Raw genomic sequence first — 18,260 nt, 5'->3', positions numbered from 1 at the left:
GCCAGTTTATGGCCAGATTTTGGGGGGCCTGTTCCCAACAGAGAAGATGATAACCACCATCATAAAAATATGTGAAACTGTAAAATTCACTGGTAAAGCTAATACACAGGGAGAAAGAGATTAAGACTCAAATCTTAACCCTACAGAAAACCTCCCAACCACAAAAGTAAACAGTAAGAAAGGAAGGAACAAAGGATATACAGAACAAGCAGAAAACCATAGAATGCTAGGAGTAAATACTCACCTATTAAGAATAACGTTGCATGTAAATTGATTGAATTTTCCCATTTAAAAGATATAGACTGGGCTGACTATTTTCGGACTCAGCCCACCTGCACCCAGGTGAAATAAACAGCCTTGTTGCTCACACAAATCCTGCTTGGTGGTCTCTGCACATGGATGTGTGAGACATTTGGTGCCAAAGACACAAGTCAGAGGGACTCCTTCAGGAGACCAGTCCCCTGTCCTCACCATCATTCCATGAAGAGATCCACCTACGACCTCGGGTCCTCAGACCAACCAGCCCAGGGAACATCTGACCAATTTTAAATTGGGTAAGTGGCCTTTTTTTACTCTCTTCTCCAACCTCTCCCACTATCGCTCAATCTCTTTCTCCTTTCAATCTTGTCGCCACCCTTCAATCACTCCCTTCTCTTAATTTCAATTCTTTTCATTTTCTGGTAGAGATGAAGGAGACACATTTTATCTGTGGACCCAAAACTCCAGTGCCGGTCACAGACGGGACGGCAGGCTTCCCTTGGTGTTTAATATTGCAGGGACGCCTGCCTGATTATTCACCCATGTTCCATTGGTGTCTGACCACCGCAGGGACACCTGCTTTGGTCATTCACCCACATTACCTTAGTGGCAAGTCAATTGCGGGGACGCCTGCTTTGGCTGCTCACCCACATTGCGGCCCAGGGCTGCTCCCCAGCCCATTCTCTGTGTTTCTACCCTTCTCTTTAAACTTGCCTCCTTCACTATGGGCAACCTTCCACCCTCCATTCCTCCCTCTTCTTCCTTAGTCTGTGTTCTTAAGAACTTAAAACTTCTTCAACTCTCACCTGACCTAAAATCTAAGTGCCTTATTTTCTTCTGCAACACTGCTTGGCCCCAATACAAACTCGACAATGGTTCTAAATGGCCAGAAAATGGCACTTTTGATTTCTCCATCCTATGAAATCTAGATAATTTTTGTCAAAAACTGGGCAAATGGTCTGAGGTGCCTAATTCCAGGCATTCTTTTACACATTGGTCCCTCCCTAGTCTCTGCTCCCAATGCGACTCATCCCAAATCTTTCTTCTTTCTCTCCTGTCTGTTTCTTCAGTCTCCACCCCAAGCTCTGAGTCCTTTGAATCCTTCTTTTCTATGGACTCATCTGACCTCTCCCCTTCTCCTCAGGCTGCTCCTCGCCAGGACAACCCAGGTCCCAATTCTTCCTCAGCCTCTGCTCCTCCACCCTATAATCTTTCTATCACCTCCCCTCCTCACACCCAGTCTGGCTTACAGTTTTGTTCCATGACTAGCCTTCCCCCACCTGCCCAACAATTTCCTCTTAAAGAGGTGACTGGAGCTAAAGGCATAGTCAAGGTTAATGTTTCTTTTTTCTTTATCCAACCTCTCCCAAATCAGGTGGCATTCAGGCTCTTTTTCATCAAATATAAAAATCCAGACCAGTTCCTGGCCCATTTGGCAACAACCCTTAGATGCTTTACCGCCCTAGACCCAGAGGGGCCAGAAGGCCGTCTTATTCTGTATGCATTTTGTTACCCAATCTGCTCCCAACATTAGAAAAAGCTCCAAAAATTAGATTCCAGCCCTCAAACCCCACAGCAGGACTTAATTAACCATGCCTTCAAGGTGTACAATAATAGGGAAGAGTTGCAATTACTTGCCTCTGCTGTGAGAGAAACCCCAGTCATATCTCCATACACAAAAACTTCAAAATGCCTAAGCCACAGAAGTCAGGCATTCCTTCAGGACTTCCTCTCCCAGGATCTTGCTTTAAGTGCTGGAAATCTGGCCACTGGACCAAGGAATGCCCGCAGCCTGGGATTTCTCCTAAGCTCTGTCCCATCTGTGTGTGACCCCAGTGGAAATTGGACTGTCCAACTGGCCCAAGACTCTAACTCCTTCCCAGATCTTCTCAGCTTAGTGGCTGAAGACTGATGCTGCTGAATCACCTCGGAAGCCCCCTGGACTTCCACAGATGCCAAGCTTCAGGTAACTCTTACCGTGGAGGGTAAGGCTGTCCCCTTCTTAATCAATATGGAGGCTACCAACTCCACATTACCTTCTTTACAAGGGGCTGTTTCCCTTGCCTCCATAACTGTTGTGGGTATTGATGGCCAGGCTTCTAAACTTCTGAAAACTCCCCAACTCTGATGCCAGCTTGGACAACATTCTTTTATGCACCCCTTTTTAGTTATCCCCACCTGCCCAGCTCCCTTATTAGGTGGAGATATATATATATATATATATATATATATATATATATATATATATATATATATTTTTTTTTTTTTTTTTTTTTTTTTTTGAGATGGAGTCTCGCTGTGTCTCCCAGGCTGGAGTGCAGTGGCGTGATCTCGGCTCACTGCAAGCTCCGCCTCCCGGGTTCACGCCATTCTCCCGCCTCAGTCTCCCAAGTAGCTGAGACTACAGGCGCCCGCCACCACGCCCGGCTAGTTTTTTGTATTTTTAGTAGAGACGGGGTTTCACCATGTTAGCCAGGATAGTCTCGATCTCCTGACCTCGTGATCCGCCCGTCTCGGCCTCCCAAAGTGCTGGGATTACAGGCTTGAGCCACTGCGCCTGGCCTAGGTGGAGATATTTTAACTAAATTATCTGCTTCCTTGACTATTCCTAGGCTACAGCCACACCTCATTGCTGCCTTTTTCCCCAGTTCAAAGCCTCCTTCTCATCCTCCCCTTGTTATCTCCCCACCTTAATCCACAAGTATGGGATACCTCTACTCCCTCCCTGGCAACCAGTCACACACCCATTACTATTCCATTAAACTTAATCACCCTTATCCCACTCAATGCCAATATCCCATCCCACAGCACACTTTAAAATGATTAAAGCCTGTTGTCACTTGCCTGTTACAGCATGGCCTTTTAAAGCCTATAAACACTCCTTACAATTCCCCCATTTTACCTGTCAAAAAACCAGACAAGCCTTACAAGTTAGTTCAGGATCCACACCTTATCAACCAAATTGTCTTGCCTATCCACTCCACGGTGCCAAACCCATATACTCTTCTATCCTCAATACCTCCCTCCACAACCCCTCCATACCCATTATTCTGTTCTGGATTTCAAACATGCTTTCTTTACTATTCCTCTGCACATTTCATCCCAGTCTCTCTTCACTTTCACTTGGACTGACCCTGACACCCAACAGGCTCAGCAAATTACCTGGGCCATACTGCCACAAGGCTTTGTGGACAGCCCCCATTACTTCAGTCAAGCCCAGATTTCTTCATCATCTGTTACCTGTCGTGGCATAATTCTTTATGAAAATGCACGTGCTCTCTCTGCTGATCATGTCTGGCTAATCTCCCAAACCCCAAGCCCTTCTACAAAACAACTTCTTTCCTTCCTAGGCATGGTTAGGTACTTCCGCCTTTGGATAACTAGTTCTACCATCCTGACTAAACCATTATGTCAACTTACAAAAGCAAACATAGCTGACCCCATAGATCCTAAATCCTTTCACCACTCCTCTTTCCATTCCTTAAAAACAGCCCTAGAAGTTGCCCCCATGCTGGTTCTCCCTAACTCATCCCAACCCTTTTCATTACACACAGCCAAAGTACAGGACTGTGCAGTCAAATTTCTTACACAAGAGCCAGGACTGTGCCCTGTAGCCTTTCTGTCCAAACAACTTGACCTTACTGTTTTAGGCTTGTCCCCACCCCCATGACTGTATCTCTCTGATCCACCTGACATTCATTCCATTTCCCCGTATTTCCTTCTTTCATGTTCCTCACTCTGATCGCACTTGGTTTATTGATGGCAGTTCCACCAGGCCTAATTGCCACTCACCAGCAAAGGCAGGCTATGCTATAGCATCTTCCACATCTATCATTGAGGCTACCACTCTGCCCCCTTCCACTACCTCTCAGCAAGCCAAACTCATTGCCTTAACTCGAGCCCTCACTCTTGCAAAGGAATTAGGCATCAATATTTATACTGACTCTAAATATGCCTTCCATATCCTGCATCACCATGGTGTTATATGGACAGAAAGAGGTTTCCTCACTACTCAAGGTCCTCCATCATTAATGCCTCTTTAATAAAAACTCTTCTTAAGGTGCTTTACTTCCAAAGGAAGCTGGAGTCATTCACTGCAAGTGCCATCAAAAGGTGTTGGATCCCATCACTCAGGGCAATGCTTATGCTGATATGATAGCTAAAAAACCAGCTAGCATCCATCTTCTATCCCTCATGGCAGTTTTTCTCCTTCTCATCTGGTCACTCCCACCTACTCCCCCACTGAAACTTCTACCTATCAATCTCTTCCCACACAAGGCAAATTGTTCTTGGACCAAGGAAAATATCTCCTTCCAGCCTCACAGGCCCATTCTATGTTGCCATTTCATAGCGTCTTCCATGTAGGTTACAAGCTGCTAGCCTGCCTCTTAGAACCTCTCATTTCCTTTCCATCATGGAAATCCGTCCTGAAGGAAATCAATTGTCAGTGTTCCATCTGCTATTTTACTACTACTCAGGGATTGTTCAGGCCCCCTTCCTTCCCTACACATCAAGCTTGGGGATTTGCCCCCGCCCAGGACTGGAAAATTGACTTTACTCACATGCCTCGAGTCAGGAAACAAATACCTCTGGTCTGAGTAGACACTTTCACTGGATGGGTAGCAGCCTTTCCCATAGGGTCTGAGAAGGCCACCACAGTCATTTCTTCCCTTCGGTCAGACAATTCCTCAGTTTGGCCTTCCCACCTCTCTACAGTCTGATAATGGACTGGCCTTTACTAGTCAAATCACCCAAGCAGTGTCTCAGGCTCTTGGTATTCAGTGGCACCTGGGTTTCCCTCAAACTGCCACCCTTAAGTCTCTCTTTAAGTGGATAGAAGATCTTCAGTGACAAAGTACACTCCAATACTTTCACCCTGATGAAGTCCTATTCTTTACTTTTATACTCACTCTTATTCTGGTTCCCATTCTTATGCCACCCTCTACCTCTCCCCAGCTTTCTCCACCACACTATCAAACTTACTCTCTCCTAGCCATTTCTAATCCTTCTTCAACAAACAATTGCTGGCTTTGCATTTCTCTTTCCTCCAAAATCGCTGAGGCCCTGACTTACTCACTGCTAAAAAAAAATGGGACTCTGTATATTTTTAAATGAAGAGTGTTGTTTTTACCTAAATCAATCTGGCCTGATATAAAAACTCAAGGATAGAGCCCAAAAACTCACCAATCAAGCAAACAATAACATTGAACCCCTTGGACACTCTCTAATTGGACATCCTGGGTACTCCCAATTCTTAGTCCTTTAATACCTATTTTTCTCCTTCTTTTATTTGGACCTTGTGTCTTTTGTTTAATTTCTCAATTCATACAAACTGCATCGAGGCCCTCACCAATAATTCTATATGACAAATGCTCCTTCTAACAAATCCACAGTATCATCCCTTACCATAAAATCTTCCTTCAGCTTAATCTCTCCCACTCTAGGTTCTCACATCGCCCCTAATCCCACTTGAAGCAGCCCTGAGAAGCCTCGTGCATTATCTCTCCATACCACCCCCAACATTTTTTGCTGCTCCAACACTTCACTATTTTGTTTTGCTTTTCTTATTAATATAAGAAGACAGGAATGTCAGGCCTCTGAGCCCAAGCTAAGCCATCATATCCCCTGTGAATTGCACGTATATATCCAGATGGCCTGAAGCAACTGAAGATCCACAAAAGAAGTGAAAATAGCTGTAACTGATGACATTCCACCATTGTGATTTTTTTCTGCCCCACCCTAACTGATAAATGTACGTTGTAATCTCCTCCACTCTTAAGAAGATTCTTTGTAATCTCCCCCACCCTTAAAAAGGTTCTTTGTAATTCTCCCCACCCTTGAGAATGTACTTTGTGAGATCCACCCCCTGCCTACAAAACATTGCTCATAACTCCACCACTTATCCCAAAACCTATAAGAACTAGTGATAATCCCACCACCCTTGCTGACTCTTTTCAGACTCAGCCCACCTGCACCCAGGTGAAATAAACAGCCCTGTTGCTCTCTCTCTCTCTCTCTCTCTCTCTCTTTCTCTCTCTCTCTCTCTCTCTCTATATATATATATATATATGCACACACACATAGACTGGCTGCATGGATAAAAACACAAGACCCAGTCATATGCTGCTTACAAGAACCTCACCTTACCTTTAAAGACACACAGACTGAAAGAGGAGGGATGGAAAAAGATATTCCATGCAAATGGCAACCATATTTGAGCATGAGTAGCTATACTTATATCAGACAAAACAGACTTCAAGTTAAAAGCTGTAAAGAGATAAAGAAGGACATTATATAACAACAAAGGTATCAATTCAGTGAGACAATGTAACAGTTGTAAATATATAAGCACCCAACACTGGAGCACTCAAATACAAATAAAGCAAATATTATTAGATCTAAAGGAAGAGATAGGTCCTAATATAATAATAGCTGGGGACTGCAACACTTAACTCTTGTTCCTGGACAGATGATCTAGACAGAAAATCAACAAAGAAACATCAGATTTAAACTGCACCATAGACCTAATGGACCTAAGAGATATTTACAGAACCTTTCATCCAATGGCTACAGAATACACATTATTTTCATCAGAACATGGAACATTCTCCAGGATGGACCATATATTAGGCCACAAAACAGTCTCAACAAATTTTTAAAAATCAAAATTATATTAAGTATCTTCTCAGACCACAGTGGAATAAAAGTAGTTATCAACACCAACAGGAACTTTGGAAACTATACAAATAAATGGAAATTTAACAACATGCTCCTGAATGACCAATGGATGAAGAAACAAATTAAGAGTAAAATTTTTAAATTCCTGGAAAAAATAAAAATACAAATACACATACCAAAACCTGTAGGATACAGCAAAAGCAGTATTAAGAAGCAAGTATATAACAATAAATGTGTACGTCAAAAAACTAAAAAGGTCCCAAACAACCTAACAATGCACCTCAAAAAACTAAAAAAGCAGGAACAAACCAAACCCAAAATTAATAGAAAGAAATTAAAAATAAGGGCAAAAATCAATGAAACTGAGACTAGAAAAACAATAACAATACAAATGATCAATGAAACAAAAAGCTGATTTTTTGAAAAGATAAACAAAACTAACAAACCTATCTAGATAAACAAATCTAATAGACTAAGAGAAAAGAAAGAGAACCCAAATAAATGAAATCAGAAACAAAAAAGAAGACATTACAATGTATACCATAGAAATACAAAAGATCATTACAGAATATTGTGAAGAATCATATGCTGACAAACTGGAGAATCTGAAGGAAATGGACACATTCCTGGAAACATACAACTTACCAAGATTGAACCAAGAAGAAACAGAAAACACAAGCAGATCAGTAACAAGCAACGAAATCAAATAGTAATAAAAATCCTTCCAACAGAGAGAAGTCCAGGACCAATTGCTCCATTGCTTAATTCTACTGAACTTTTAAAGAATTAATACCAATTATTCTCAAACTATTCCAAAATATTAGATCAGAAGGAATTCTTCCTAACTCATTTTGTGAGGCCAGCATAACCCTGATACCAACACCAGACAAGGACACAACAGGTCAATACCTCTAGTGAACATAAATGCAAAAATCCTCAGTAAAATACTAGAAAACCAAATCTAAAAACACATCAAAAACATAATACCCCATGATCGAGTGGGATTTATACCAGGAATGCAAAGATGATTCAAAATATGCATATCAACAAATGTCACCCATCACTTCAATAGAATGAAAGACAAAATACTATGATAATCTCAATAGATGCAGAAAAAGCTTTTTCTAAAATTCAACATTTCTTTATTATAAAAACCCTTAATAAATTAGGTATAAAATGAAAGTACCTCAACCTAATAAAGGCCATATATGATAAATCCACAACTAATATCTTACTGAATGGATAAAAGCTTGAAGATTTTTCTGTAAGAACTATAACAGGACAAAGATACCTACCCTCACCATTTGTAGTCAACATAGTGCTAGAAGTGCTAGTCAGAGCAGTCAGGCAAGAAAAAGAAATAAAAGGTATCAAAATTGGAAATGAGGAAATCAAATTATCCCTGTTTGCAGATGACATACTCTGATATATAGAAAAACCTAAAGGGTTTACCCAAAACAACCCTTAGAACTGATAAATGAATTCAGTAAAATTGCAGGATACAAACTTAATATACAAAAATCAGTAGCAGCTCTATACACAAACAGTGAACTAGCTGAAAAAGAAATCAAGAGGGCAATCCCATTTACAATAGCAAAAAATATAAAATACCTAGGAATAAATTTAACCAAGAAGGTGAACAACCTCCACAAGAAAACTACAAAATGCTGATTTAAAATAAAGAAATTGAAGATGATACAAACAAATGGAAAGACATCCCATCCTCATGGAATGGAATAATTTATAAAACTAAAATGAAAATACTACCCAACACAATCTGCAGATTCAATCCAATTCCTATGAAAATACCAATGACATTTTTTACAGAAATAGAAAAAAAATTCTAAAATTTGTGTGGAACCACAAAAGACTCCAAATGGCCAAAGCAATCCTGAGCAGAAAGAACAATGCTGGAGATATCACAATACCAGACCTCAAAATATACTACACAGCTATAGTAACTAAAATGCATGGTATTGCATAAAAACAGACACACAGACCAATAGAATGGAGTAGAGAACCCAGAAATTAATCCACATATTTACAGCCAACTGATTTTTGACGAAGATGTCAAGAACACTCACTGGGACAGCCTCTTCAATAAATGATGCTGGGGGCTGGGTCCAGTGGTTCACATCTATAATCCCAGCACTTTGGGAGGCTGAGGTGACATCTCACCTCTTCCCTTGCTTGAGCCTGGGAAGTCGAGGCTGCAATGTGTTGTGACTGCACCACTGCACTCCAGCCTGGGCAACAGAATGAGATTCTGTCTCAGAAAAATAGAGGTGATGCTAGGAAAACTGGATACCGATATGCAGAATGAAACTAGACTCCCACCTCTCACCCTGTACAAAAATCAACTGAAACTGGATCTAAGACCTAAATGTAAGACATACAACAATAAAACTACTAGAAGAAAACATAGGGGAAACACTTCAGGACATTGGTCTGGAAAAAGATTTTATGGATAAAACCTTAAAAGCACAGGCAGCAAAAGCAAAAATAAACAAATGGGATTACCAAACCAAAAAGCTTTTGCACAACAACAGAAAGAATCAACAAAGTGAAAAACAACTTACAGAATGGGTGAAATATATTCAAACTATTTATCCAACAGGGAATTTATATCCAGAATATACAAGGAACTCAAACATCTTAACAATCAAAAAGCAATCTGATTAAAAAATGGGCAAGTGGGCCGGGTGCGGTGGCTCAAGCCTGTAATCCCAGCACTTTGGGAGGCCGAGACGGGCGGATCATGAGGTCAGGAGATCGAGACCATCCTGGCTAAAACGGTGAAACCCCGTCTCTACTAAAAAATACAAAAAACTAGCCGGGCGCCATGGCGGGCACCTGTAGTCCCCGCTACTCGGGAGGCTGAGGCAGGAGAATGGCGTGAACCCGGGAGGCGGAGCTTGCAGTGAGCTGAGATCCGGCCACTGCACTCCAGCCTGGGGGACAGAGCGAGACTCCGTCTCAAAAAAAAAAAAAAAAAATGGGCAAGTGACCTGAACAGACACTTCTCAAGAGCAGACACATAAATGGCCAACACGTATATTTTTAAAATGCTAAACATCACTAATCATCCAGGAAATGCAAATCAAAACCACAGCGAGGTATCATCTCACCCCGTTAGGTTAGCTATTATCAAAAAGACAAAAAATAACAAATGCTGACAAGGATGTGGAGAAAAGGGAATTCCTATACACTGCTAGTGGAAATATAAACTAGTACAGCCACTATGAAGAACACTATGGAGGTTCCTCAAAAAAAAACAAACAAAAAAAAACTACAAATAGAATTCCCATATGATCCAGCAATCTCACTAATAGGAATTTATCCAATAGAAAGGATATAATTATATCAGAGAGACATCTGCACCCTGAGGTTTATTACAGCACTATTCACAATAGCCAAGATACAAAATCAACCTGGGTGTCCAACAAGATATAACTGGATAAAGAAAATGTAGTATGTATACACAATGGATTACTATTCAGTTATATAAAAGAATGAAATCCTGTCATTTGCAGCAACATGGATGAAACTGGCAAACATTACATTAAGTGAAATAAGCTAGAAACAGAAAGTTAAACCCTGCATGTTCTCATTCATATATGAAAGCTAAAAAAAAAAAGTTGATCTCATAGAAATAAAAAGTAGAACAGAGGATACTAGAGGCTAGGAAGGGCAGGGGAAAGGAAGGGATAGAGAGATTTGTTAAAAGATACAAAATTACAGCAAGGAAGGGTGCAATTTAGCTGACTAGATGCAGCTAGAACACACCTCTTCTCTGGACAGGAGCCAAAGTAACAAGTAGATATTCATACATCAACTAGATTATCTATGAGAGAACAATGTAATTCAAAAGAGAAGTGACAGGAAGCACCAAAAGCAAAGAAAGAGAGGGAAGCAAGGCAGTCTGCTCAGCCAGGATCAGCTAGGAGCTGAGATAAGCTCCCACACATCAGTAAAAGGGTGAGAGACCCTCAGGGCTCCACATTCCTCTAAGAACTAGAGAAATGTTCACAGCCACCACTACTCCCACCTAAGGATTCCGCTGGTGGCCTAGAGACCACCCCACCCCTGTCTATCACAGCTGGCCCCTGAATGCAATACTCAGGGACTTGAGTACAAGTCCACTAGCCCAATCCAGTCCCCCCAGTACTCGAGCATGCCATTCAGGGGCCTGGGGATCTCCCGGCCCAGTCTACCATCATTGGCACTTGAACACTCCTCCCAGGATCTGAAGTCAGGCCAACACAATCTGTCAATACTATCAAAGATAGTACCTACCTGCACATGCCACTAGTGGGCTATGGAACTGGCCCACTTAACCTGTCACAGTCACCACCAACACCAGCACAGACTACTTGGGTTTCAGTGAGTTGTTCCTCTACTGCTACTGCCACCACCCACATTACCCTCTCTGCCTAGGGGCCCAAAAACCTGTCAACATGCCCAGCCCCCCACTGTCTCTACTGGCATCAGAGCAAGCCACCTGGAGGCCCAGTAGTCAGCCTCCCTGGACCCACTAACACTAATGCTAGCATAAGCTGCCCTGGGAACAAAGGACAGCATGCTCAGCCCCCTGCTCCCAAAACTGGGGCCCAAAGGCTAGCCCACCTGGCATCCTAGTCCCTAGCAAAAACTTCACCACAGCCTCCACTAATAACGGCACCCTAAGTCACTGAGGAAATCACAGATACCACTGACACTATTTACAACTGGGAAAAACCATAGAAAGATTATACTAGTGCACTCACTCAAAATCAAAGCCAAAGTGCCCTACCCGCCAAAAACACATAAATCTTCAGGAATAAGTACTCCTTTATGAAAGCAAATACAAAAAAATTGGAATAAGCAACTGTTACACTAGGTGCACAGATGTCAATGTAAAGACACAGGAAACATGAAAAAGTAAAGGACTCTAAGTGTTTTCTTGGACTGTTTGTTTTCACATTAAAAAAAAAAAGTAAAGGAATCTGACACCTCCAAAGGAACACAATAAATCTCCAACAGCAGATCCTAATCAAAAATAAATTATGAAATCCCAGATAAATAATTCAAAATACAGATTTTAAAGGAGCTCAGAGAGATATCAGATAATTCTGAAAAACAATACACAGAAATAAGAAAAACAATTCAGGATATGAATGAGAACTTTACCAAAGAGAGAGGTTTTTGGTTTTTTTATTCTGGAACTGAATAATTCATTGAATTAAATACAAAATACATTTGAAAGCTTCAATAGTCTAGATCAAGCAGAAGAAAGAATCTCAGAACTTGAAGACAAGTCTTTTGAACTAATCCAGGCGATAAAAATAAAGAAAAAATTAGAAAGAATGTGCAGAGCCTTTGTAACATTTGGGACAATATAAAGTGAACAAATATTCAAATTACCACTGTCCCTGAGAGTGAAGAGAAAACAAAGGGTGAGAAAACCTATTTAACAAAATATTAGTTGAAAACTTCCCAAATCTAGCAAGAGATACAGATAACCAGATAGAGAAAGCCCAAAGATTCCCTAACAAATATAATTGAAAAAGATCTTCTCCATGGCATATTATGATTAAACTGTTTAAAGTCAAAACAAACCATAGAACACCAAAAACAGCAAGAGAAAAGTATCTAGTCACCTACAAAGAAACTCACATCAAAACCTTGCAGGCCAGGAGAGAATGGGATAACATATTCAAAGTGCTGGGAGAAAAAACCTGCCACCCAGGGATACTACATCCAGCAAAATTCATAAATGAAAGAGAAACAGACTTTCTCAGACAAGTAAATTCTGAGGGAACACGCCACAAGACCAATGCTACAAGAAATGCCCAAGGGAGTCCTGAACTTGGAAGTGAAAGAATATTTACCATCATAAAAACACACAAAAGTATAAAACTCACTGGTAAACCAAACACATAAATGAGGAAGAGAAAGGACTTAAGTGGTACCACTACAGTAAACCATAAAACCACAATTACTATCAATAAGAGAGAAGAAAAGAACAAAGAATATACAAAACAACCAGAAAATAATTAACAATATGACAGTAACAAACCTCACATATCAATAATAACCTTGAATATGAATGCATTAAATTCTCCACTTAAAAAATATAGACTGGCTGAATGGATAAAAAAACATAATCCAACCAAATGGTGCTTACAAGAAAGACGACACATCTACACTCAAAGGAATGGAAAAAGATATTCCATGTAAATGGAAACCAAAAGCAAGCAGTAGCTATACTTAGATAAAACAAACTTTAAGTCAAAAACAGTAAAAAGGGCTGGGTGTGGTGGTTCACGCCTGTAATCCCAGCACCTTGGGAGGCCAAGGTGGGTGGATCACTTGAGGTCAGAAGTTCAAGACAAACCTGGCCAACATGGCAAAACCCCATCTCTACTAAAAACACACACAAAAGAATGTGCTGGGCATAATGGCAGGTGCTTGTAATCCCAGCTGCTTGGGAGATTGAGGCACTGGTATAAAAACAGACACACAGACCGATGGAACAGAATAGACAGTCCAGAAATAAATCCACACATTCACGGCCAACTGATTTTCAGTAAAAGCTTCAAGAGCATACACTGGGGGAAAGATACCCTCTTCAATAAATGGTACTGGGAAAATTGGATATTTGTATGCAGAAGAATGAAACTGGACCCCTTTCTCTCCCCATACACAAAAATCAACTGAAGATGGATTAAAACTGTAAACATAAGACCCAAAACTATAAAACCGCTAGGAAAAAACATAGAGAAAATATTTTAAGATATGAGTCTAGCAAAGATTTTATGGCTAAGACCTCAAAAGCACAGAAACTATAACAAAAATAGACAAATGGGACTATATTAAACTAAAAAGCTTCTGCACAGCAAAGGAAACAATCAACAGAGTGAAGAGACAACTTACTGAATGGGAGAAAATATTTGCAAACTATTTATCTGACAAGGGACTAATAGCCAGAATATACAGGAATGTCAAACAACTCAGCAATAATAAAAAAAAATAATAATAATCTCATTTAAAAGTGGGCAAACGACATGAATACATATTTCTCAAAAGAAGACATACAGGCTGGGCATGGTGGCTCACATCTGTAATCCTAGCATTTTGGGATGCCAAGGCAGGAGGATTACTTGAGGTCAGGAGTTCAAGACCAGTCTGAGAAATATAGCGAGACCCTGTCTCCACAAAAATTTAAAAAATTAGCCAGGCATGGTGGTGCACACCTGTAGTCCCAGCTACTCAGGAGGCTGAGACAGGAGGATCACTTGAGCCCAGGAGTTTGAGGTTACAGTGAGTTATGATCCTGCCACTGCACTCCAGCCTGGGTTCAGAAAGAGACTCTGTCTCAAAAAAAAAAAAATTAAATTAAATTAAAAAATAAAAAGACATACAAATGGCCAGCAGGTATATGGGAAAATGCTCAACATCACTAAGCATCAGGGAAATGCAAATCAAAGCCACAATGAAATATCATCTTACCCCCATGAGAATGGCTATTAATAAAATTACAAAAAATAACTGATGCTGATGCGGATGTGGAGAAAAGGAAAATCTTATACACTGTTACTGGGAATGTAAATTAGTACAACCACTATGGAAAACAGTATCAGGATTTCTCACAAAACTAAAAGTAGAACTACCATATGATCTGGCAATCCCACTACAGGATATCTGTCCAAAGGAAAAGTCTCTATATCAAAGGAATGCCTGCACTTGCATGTTTATAGCAGTGCTATTCACAATAGCAAAGATATAGAATCAACATATATAGAATCAAAGATATAGAATCATCAACAATAGATGAATGAATACAGAAAATGTGATATACACATATGCATATATATGTATATTTATATATGTGTGTATATATGTATACACACACACATATATATGCATATACATGCATATATATCACATATACAAGTCAAATGTGATTTGGCCATAAGAAAGAATGAAATTATGTCATTTGCAGCAACATGGATGGAACTAGAGGTCATCATGTTAAATGAAATAACTTAGGCACAGAAAGACAGATACCTCTTGTTCTCACTCATATATGGGAGTTTAAAAAATTGATCTCCTCAAGAGAGAGAAAAGAATGATAGATAACAAAGGCTAAGAAGAGTGTGTGGGTGGGAGGGAGGATAAAGAGAGATTTGTTAACTGGTACAAACATATAGTTAGATAGAACAAATAAGCCCCAGTATTCTCTTGCACAGTAGGGTGCCTATAGTTGGCAACAATGCACTATACATTTCAAAGTAGCTAGAAGAGAGGATTTGAAATGTTACCAATACATAGAAATGAGAAATACTCAAGATGATGAGTACCCCAAATACCCTGACTTGATCATTACACATTCTATGGATGTAAAAAATACATGTGCAGAACAAAGACCCACCTGCAACATTTGGTGGCAACCATAAGGGGATTCTCCAAAGCAGTGAGTAATATTGTACCACTTTCACTTGCTATTCTGTCCTATCCTTCCTTAGAATTGGAGGAAAATACTGGGCACCTGTCAGCCGGTTAAAAATGATTAGCATGGCCGCTGGACTTAAGACTCAAGTGTGAGGCTTCCTGGAAAAAGGCTTTCTAACAACCCCCAACCCTTCTGGGTTGGGAACATTGGTCTGCCTGGAAATAGCTTCCACTTTCACAATTTCCTGGGGGAAGCCAAGGGCCAACTAGAGGCTGAAAGCTGTCATACTGAACTGGCATTGGCCAGTTAAGATCATGGCACAGCCAGAAGTCTCTACTCAACAGTCGCCCATGTGTGCACCCCTACCTCTCCTTCTGACCCATACCTCCTGGGTCCTGACCATGACTTTCTTGAAAGTGTAGCCCCAAAATTCTCCTTACCTCTGAATCTACTTCCTCCAATCCCTGCCTCCTAGGTACTAATGCTTCAGACTTTCGTTTCCTCTCCAAGTATTAGAGCAAGTTGTATCTCCAAAGGGATCTAAGGAAGCTCTATGCTGTGTCCTTAAGCAACTAGGCTATGAACCCAGGGAGTCTTACCCCAATTTAGGCAAACAGCTCTCAACACGAGCAGTTATGTGGGACCCATTCCCCACCACCCTTGCCAGAGTCCCAAGTTTGTAAATGGCTAGTGTTTCATGTGTCCGTGTAAAGAGACCACCAAACAGGCTTTGTGTGAGCAACAAGGCTGTTTATTTCACCTGGGTGCAGGTGGGCTGAGTCCAAAAAAGGAGTCAGCAAAGGATGGTGGGATTATCACTGGTTCTTATAGGTTTGGGATAGGCATACAAAGTACCTTCTTAAGGGCAGGGAGAGAATATTACAAAGTATCTTCTTAAGGGCTGGGGAGAATATTACAAAGTACCTTCTTAAGGGTGGGGGAGAATATATCTTTTCAGTTAGGGTAGGGCAGGAACAAATCACAATGGTGGAATGTCATCGGTTAAGGCTATTTTCACTTCTTTTGTGGATCTTCAGTTGCTTCAGGCCGTCTAGATGTATACATGCAGGTCACAGGATATGATGGCTTAGCTTGGGCTCAGAGGCCTGACATTCCTGTCTTCATATATTAATAAGAAAAACAAAACAAAATAGTGGTGAAGTGTTGGGGTGGCAAAAATTTTTGGGGGTGGTATGAAGAGATAATGGGTGATGTTTCTCAGGGCTGCTTCAAGTGGGACTAGGAGCAGCATGGGAACCTAGAGTGGGAGAGATTAAACTGAAGAAAGATTTTGGGGTAAGGAGTGATATTGTGGGGTTGTTAGAAGGAGCATTTGTCACATAGAATTATTGGTGAGGGCCTGGATGTGGTTTTGTATGAATTGAGAAACTAAACAAAAGACACAAGGTCTGAATAAGAGAAGGAGAAAAACAGGTATTAAAGGACTAGGAATTGGGAGGAGCCAGAATATCCAATTAGAGAGTGCCCAAGGGGGTTCATAATTATTTGCTTGGTTGATGAGTTTTTGAGCTCTATCCTTGAGGTTTTTTTATGTTGTCATATACCAGGCCAGATGGATTTAGGTAAAAACAACACTCTTCATTTAAAAATATACAGAGTCCTCCTTTTTCAGCAGGGAGTAAATTGAGGCCTCAGCGATTATGGGGGAAAAAGAAATGCAAAGCCAGCGACTGTTTGTTAAAGAAGGATTAGAAATGGCTAGGAGAGGAGCAGTGTGAAGAAGAAGAGGCAAGAACGACCCTCGGACCGACCAAAGCCCGCACGCGCTGCATCCTGCATCCAGCACCTACATCCCGCCGCCATCACCACCATGCCCAAGAGAAAGGCTGAAGGGGATGCTAAAGGAGATAAAGCCAAGGTGAAGCATGAACCACAGAGAAGATCCACGAGGTTGTCTGCTAAACCTGCTCCTCCAAAGCCAGAGCCCAAGCCTAAAAAGGCCCCTGCAAAGAAGGGAGAGAAGGTACCCAAAGGGAAAAAGGGAAAAGCTGATGCTGGCAAGGAAGGGGATAACCCTGCAGAAAATGGAGATGCCAAAACAGACCAGGCACAGAAAGCTGAAGATGCTGGAGATGCCAAGTGAAGTGTGCATTTTTGATAACTGTGTACTTCTGGTGACTGTACAGTTTGAAATACTATTTTTTATCAAGTTTTATAAAAATGCAGAATTTTGTTTTACTTTTTTTTTTGAGCTTAGCACACAGAACACTTCATTGTTGTTTTTGGGGGAAGGGGCATATGTCACTAATAGAATGTCTCCACAGCTGGATTGATGTGGAGAAAACACCTTTCCCTTCTAGTTTTGAGAGACTTCCTCTTGGTTCCCAGTAGGAGGGATTCCCTGAGTTTGACACACATGGCCACGTTGACACAAAAGCCTTGTGGTATGGAAAAACAAATTTGTTTTTATGTCCTCTTCTCTCTTTCCATCTTTCAGCATAGACTTAACTCCCTAAAGCCCAGACATCTGTTGGGACCTGACCCCCAGTCATTGGTTACCAATGTGTCAGGCAATCTAGACTTTCCAGTGATGCCACTGAGATAACATCTGTCAAAACAGCAGTGGTTCCATTTCTAGATTGTGGATCTTCAGACACATTCTGCCATTTTCATTTCACTTCCTGAAAGTCAGGGTCGGCTTGTGAAAAGTTGTCAAACAACATGCTAAATATGAAATGTCAACCGTCACTCTAAACTTTCCCTGTTCAGAGCATCAGATGAAGACTTCATTGGGTTTTATAGTGGCTTTCTGATTTTTGGTAGTCCATTGAAGAAGGGAGTTTGAAAGTTGTTGTATACTGTTAACAATTGTCTGCCCATGTTCTGCCTGAAATATCATTATTGTTTATGGAAAGTATCTTTAATAAAG

The 18,260-nt window shown here is 40.9% G+C and overlaps 1 long non-coding RNA gene and 1 pseudogene across 1 annotated transcript in view; one reads left to right on the top strand and one right to left on the bottom strand.

Annotated features, from left to right (window-relative positions):
• The window catches only part of LOC144341437 (uncharacterized), a 39,335-nt gene that overhangs the window by 5,368 nt on the left and 15,707 nt on the right, over positions 1-18,260 (bottom strand). The window contains exon 2 of the long non-coding RNA XR_013418361.1: positions 11,600-11,604. This is a non-coding gene — a long non-coding RNA (uncharacterized LOC144341437). The remainder of the gene's footprint in view (positions 1-11,599; positions 11,605-18,260) is intronic.
• LOC696581 (non-histone chromosomal protein HMG-17 pseudogene) lies at positions 17,099-17,557 on the top strand (annotated as a pseudogene).

The sequence above is a fragment of the Macaca mulatta genome, chromosome 1 (genome assembly GCF_049350105.2).
Source record: "Macaca mulatta isolate MMU2019108-1 chromosome 1, T2T-MMU8v2.0, whole genome shotgun sequence".
Lineage (NCBI taxonomy): Eukaryota > Metazoa > Chordata > Mammalia > Primates > Cercopithecidae > Macaca > Macaca mulatta.
Note: the sequence above shows the minus strand (reverse complement) of the source record. Positions and strands in the feature narration are given on the sequence as shown.